The 4627-nt window shown below is 53.6% G+C and overlaps 1 long non-coding RNA gene across 3 annotated transcripts in view; it reads left to right on the plus strand.

The window, feature by feature from the left end:
• Positions 1 to 2931, plus strand: part of LOC115272138 — a 20132-nt gene extending 17201 nt beyond the window's left edge. For all 3 annotated transcript variants that reach the window (XR_003900265.1, XR_003900264.1, XR_003900266.1), the window contains 2 exons: positions 1624 to 1719; positions 1894 to 2931. This is a non-coding gene — a long non-coding RNA (uncharacterized LOC115272138). The remainder of the gene's footprint in view (positions 1 to 1623; positions 1720 to 1893) is intronic.
• Positions 2932 to 4627: the final 1696 nt, after the last annotated feature.

A 4627-nucleotide genomic window follows, 5' to 3' on the forward strand; every position in this document is an offset into this window, starting at 1 on the left:
TCCCTGGGAAGGTTAGAATAAGTTAGCTGAGGTCCCTGGGGCCCATGTGGGGTTCTGAGGCTCAGCTTCTGTCTCATTGAGTCCCAGAACTGGAGTAATGTAAGGACCTTTCCAAAATGGGGCGCCTGGGTGGCTCAGTCGGTTGGGCATCCAACTTCAGCTCAGGTCATGATCTCACAGTTCGTGAGTTCGAGACCTGCGTCGGGCTCTGTGCTGACGGCTCAGAGCCTGGAGCTGCTTCAGATTCCGTGTCTCCCCCTCTCTCTGCCCCTCCCCCACGCACACTCCCTCTCTCAAAAATAAATAAACAGCATTTTTATAATGTTGTCCTTCCCAAAGCAAAAATGTTTCATTTAATGAAGTCTAACTTACAAAGTTTTTCTTTCAGGGACTGTGCTTTGGTGTTGCATCCACACCCAAGGTCACTTTTGTTTTACTGTATAAGTTTTATAGTTTTGTGTTGTACATTTAGGTACATTCAAGATATATTTTGCCTGTTACATTTAGGACTATAATTCATTTTGAATTTAATTTTGTGTAGGGTCAGGAGCTGCGTCGAGGTTCGTTTCTGTACAAATGGGGGCTGCGGATGTTTGTAGCTTCAGGTTTTTTCTCCCCTGTAATGTGGACCGATTTAACTTGCTATATTCAGTATAGAGATCATTTCTGGAGATGATACAGGTTTCGCTGTCAGTTGGATTCGCTTTCTTTTCTTTTAACAGCGCTGCAGTTTATTGAAGAATTCTGCTGTAACCATAAAAAAAGTAAAAATAGTATTGATCCCATCAATTAATGAGGCAATATATAAATTATGACACACTCATGGACAGAATATGATTGATTTGTGAAAAATAACTAGTGCATGCACTTACGGAAAGTTCACATTTTTAATGTTGCGTGAAAGGCACATAACAAAAGCATGGGCGTGGTACGTTTTTCACACAGAGACACAAGTACCATGAGTCAGTGTTTCAGGGGTAACAGTTCGATGTTTGTATAAATGGGGAACTGATCGCCACAACAAATCTAGGTCAACTCACATGGTCACAAAAATCGTTTTCTCCTGATGAGAACTTATAATCTACGGTCTTTGCCACTTTCCAACGCGCGATGCGGGATTATTTCCTGGAGTCACCAGGCTGTGTGTCACATATTTACTCTGGAGCTGAGGCTTGTCTCTCTGGAGCCCTTTCCTCCCCTCTGCCCACAGCCGCCCCCTCGCACCCGGCGGCCACACTCCGCTGTCCGTGTCTGCGGCCCGGCCCGACGTGCGGCAGGGGCTGCGCCCGGGAGCGTCCGCGTGAACGTGAAACTGCGCCACGTTCGTCTGACGTCTCTTAGCATAAGGCCCGAAGGCCCGTCCACGTCGCTGCCAACGACAGGGTTTCGTTCTGTGGTGGCTGAGTCGTGCCCCGTTGTGCGTGCCCCAGTCCTCCCTCCACGGACTCCGCGGCGCTTTCCACGTCCCGCAAACCTAGGCTGCATACATCTCGTCAAGGCAGTGTTTCCATTTCCTTTGGATAAATTCGCAGAAATGGAATTGCTGGATCATCTGCTAGTTCTGCTTTGTCTGCTGGTTTTTCTGTCTTTAACTTGTGGCGGAACCCCCACACTGTTTTCCAGACCGGCTACGCCAGCCGCGGGGCACAACATTCCCCTTCTCGCTGCATCCCCGCCAACGCCGGATACGTCTGGTCTTCGGGCCCAGCGTTCTGACAGGTGCGAGGTGGTATTTCACTGCGGCTTTAATTTGTGTTTCCCTGATGGTGGGCGATGCTGATCGTCTTTTCGTGGGCTTGGCGGCCGCCTGTGTCTGCTCTGAAAAAATGTCTGTTCATGTCCTCTGCTCATTTTTAATCTTTTTTTTTTTTTTTTGCTACTGTGTTACGTCAGCTCCTTGTCACGTACCTGATTCGCAGATACCATCTCCCTTCCGGCAGGCCGCCGCTGCTTCTGCCGACGCTTCCTCGGTGCGGTCCCGCTGGCTTAGCTTGGTTTCTGTCGCCTTCGCTCCTGGTGTCAGTCCAGTCGTCATCGCCAAGACCAGGGCTACGGCTCTCACCGCCTGCGTTTTCTTCCGAGTCTTATGGCTTCAGGCGTCTAGTCCGAGTCGGTTTTGTGAACCACTAGAGTGCACCTGTGCACCATGGGATCGAGTCTCACTCTCTGGCCGGCGGCTGCGCTGTGCCCCGGCTCCCCGTGGGGTATCCGCGCCTCCTCCACTGTGATGTGGGCCACCGCGCGCGCGGGTTTATTTCCGGGCCCTCTGTTCTGTTCCGGCTCTCTCTGTTCTGAGACTTAACTGAGTTACCTGCAAGCGGTTTGGCTCTTTCATGTCTTACTCTCAGGCTTTGTTAGGTGGAGCTAGAGGCCAATGTAGTCGGGGTGACTTATCCCCACTGCCAGGAAACACCTGTCTCCATGTTCTCACTGGTGCCCCGTGAATGGCGGTCTCTGGCTGTTGGGAGCGGACTTGTGAGACCTTCCTGGGGGCTGTTCGCTCCAATTCTTTTGGGTTCTCTCTGCCGGTCAGGCAGTTTCCGCACATGCGTGTGCTGACAGTCCGCTGGACCCTTGCAGTCTGACACTCCACAGATTCTAGCCTCCTTGGCCTCAGCCTCCAGGCTCTGTCCCCTTGACCAAGAAGGCGTCTGGGATCGGTGTGGGTTTTCTTGCCTCTGCCACGGTCTGGGGACCTTCTCCGGGCGGGGGCGGTCACACGCCTCACCGGTGCACGTGCAGGGTCCTCCATCCCCGGGGGTCCCATGTCTTCACATAGTCTTTCAGGTTTTACTAGGGGTTTCTGGTGGGAAGGGAAGTACGGTCCGTGTTTCTGTATCTTGATCAGGAGCCGAAGCCGCACAGTCGTGTTTCCGTAAAGTTTGAAGAGACGTAGCCAGTGCAGTCTGCGGTCCTTTCCCTCGGCCGGGACCCGCCCCCCGCCCCCCTCCCCCTACGGGCCCGGTGCTCTCAGAACCGCCGTAGTTGCTGAGCCGGGAAAGTGGGCTGGGAATACTCACTTCTCGTAGCAATAGGGAAGGTGTTTGGGGGATGTTTCACTGAAGTAGGGGGGATATGGCACACTCCCGGTTTGGACACTGTGAAGGGTCCCTTCCATGGCATATTTAAATGTATTTATTTAAGAACGGTGAAGGGCGCCCGGGTGGCTCAGTCGGTTAAGCATCTGGCTTCGGCTCGGGTCATGATCTCGCAGTTCATGGGTTTGGGCCCCGAGTCGGGCTCTGTGCTGACAGCTCGGAGCCTGGAGCTGCTTCAGATTCTGTGTCTCCCTCTCTCTCGTTGACCCTCTCCTGCTCGTACTGTCTCTCTCTGTCTCTCAAAAATAAATAAACAAGATTAAAAAAAAGAAGAGTGAGAAATTCAGATTAAAAATCCATCGAACATGAAACAAAAGCAGTTGGAGTAAGTGATGGAATGAATAGAACTTACTCCATCATCAGTGAGTGATATTTTTACAAAATCCTTCCGCTCCCATCAGAGGAGAATTCATTAAGCGGAGGAGACCGAGCTCTGTGAGCGGACTCAGGGTGTTTGCTGGGCAGGGCACAGGGGTGCGGGGAGGGGTTGGCGGAGGCCCCACCGCCCCGGGGCCCCTCACCCACCAGCCCCAGCAGAGCCGACGCCTTCCGGCGCTGTGCTCTCAGAACCCTCTTTTGAAGTCGTCGGGCACAGTTTTCATCATTTTCACCTTCCAGGGGGTGTAGGTTCATCGTAGAGTAACTGGAAATACAGGGAAGGAAACGGGCAGCAAGAGCCCGCCCTCTTACCGCGGGCGCCTTAACCGCCGTTGCTAACAGTCTGAATTCCAGCAGCTGCCGTTCAGGGGGGATGCCCGGGGGGCCACGTCAGGTGCTCAAAGCCACACGAGGGCGTACGGCGTAGACATTTCTGGTGTGTGTGTGTTAGGTTTCGGGACTCTTATAGTCTCCCATCAGCAGACATGTAGACGCCCAGAATCAGAGAGAACAGGGGCCACCCCGAGATGAGACGCGGCAGCCCCCTGGTGTCGCTGCGAGAGCCAAGAGGCAGGACCGGGGCTTCCCTTCTGGAGGACGTGAGCTTCGCTGGCCCGGCCCAGGCCTGGCCACGGGAGCCTCGGCCCAAAGCCGGGGTGCTTCCTCGTGTGCCCACCCCCAGGAGGCCCCAGGACGCCACCCAGCGAGGCGGGGAGCCCATGGAGCAGTTCCCAAGTGTATCAGACCCTGGAAACGGCAGGAACCACCAGTTACACTCTGTCCCCCACCACCTGACAGGCCAGCGGTGCGGGGCCGGAAGGGGAGCTCAGCCGCTTCCTAGTCCTGGTGACGATCTGAGTCCGGGGTTCAGGGTGTAAGTGCCGTGTGAGACCCCCATGGCTCTGAAGGGATTTCAGGAACTGAGGAGACCAACTGTCGTAACAAAAGATGTTCCCTTTTCTCTTACAAACCCCAAGGGTGTTGTGAGCTGTGAGCCCCAGGATCCTGGATGAAGACCAACACACACTTACTGTAAAGCGCAGCATCATAGTCCTATATTTTAAAAATTGAATCTGTAGTTACCCCTCTTTAAAAATCTCCAGGCCCAGATGGTTTCCATGGCAAGTTCTACCAGACATTTAAAGAAGAAA

This window comes from Suricata suricatta, chromosome 11, assembly GCF_006229205.1.
Source record: "Suricata suricatta isolate VVHF042 chromosome 11, meerkat_22Aug2017_6uvM2_HiC, whole genome shotgun sequence".
In the NCBI taxonomy this organism is placed as follows: domain Eukaryota; kingdom Metazoa; phylum Chordata; class Mammalia; order Carnivora; family Herpestidae; genus Suricata; species Suricata suricatta.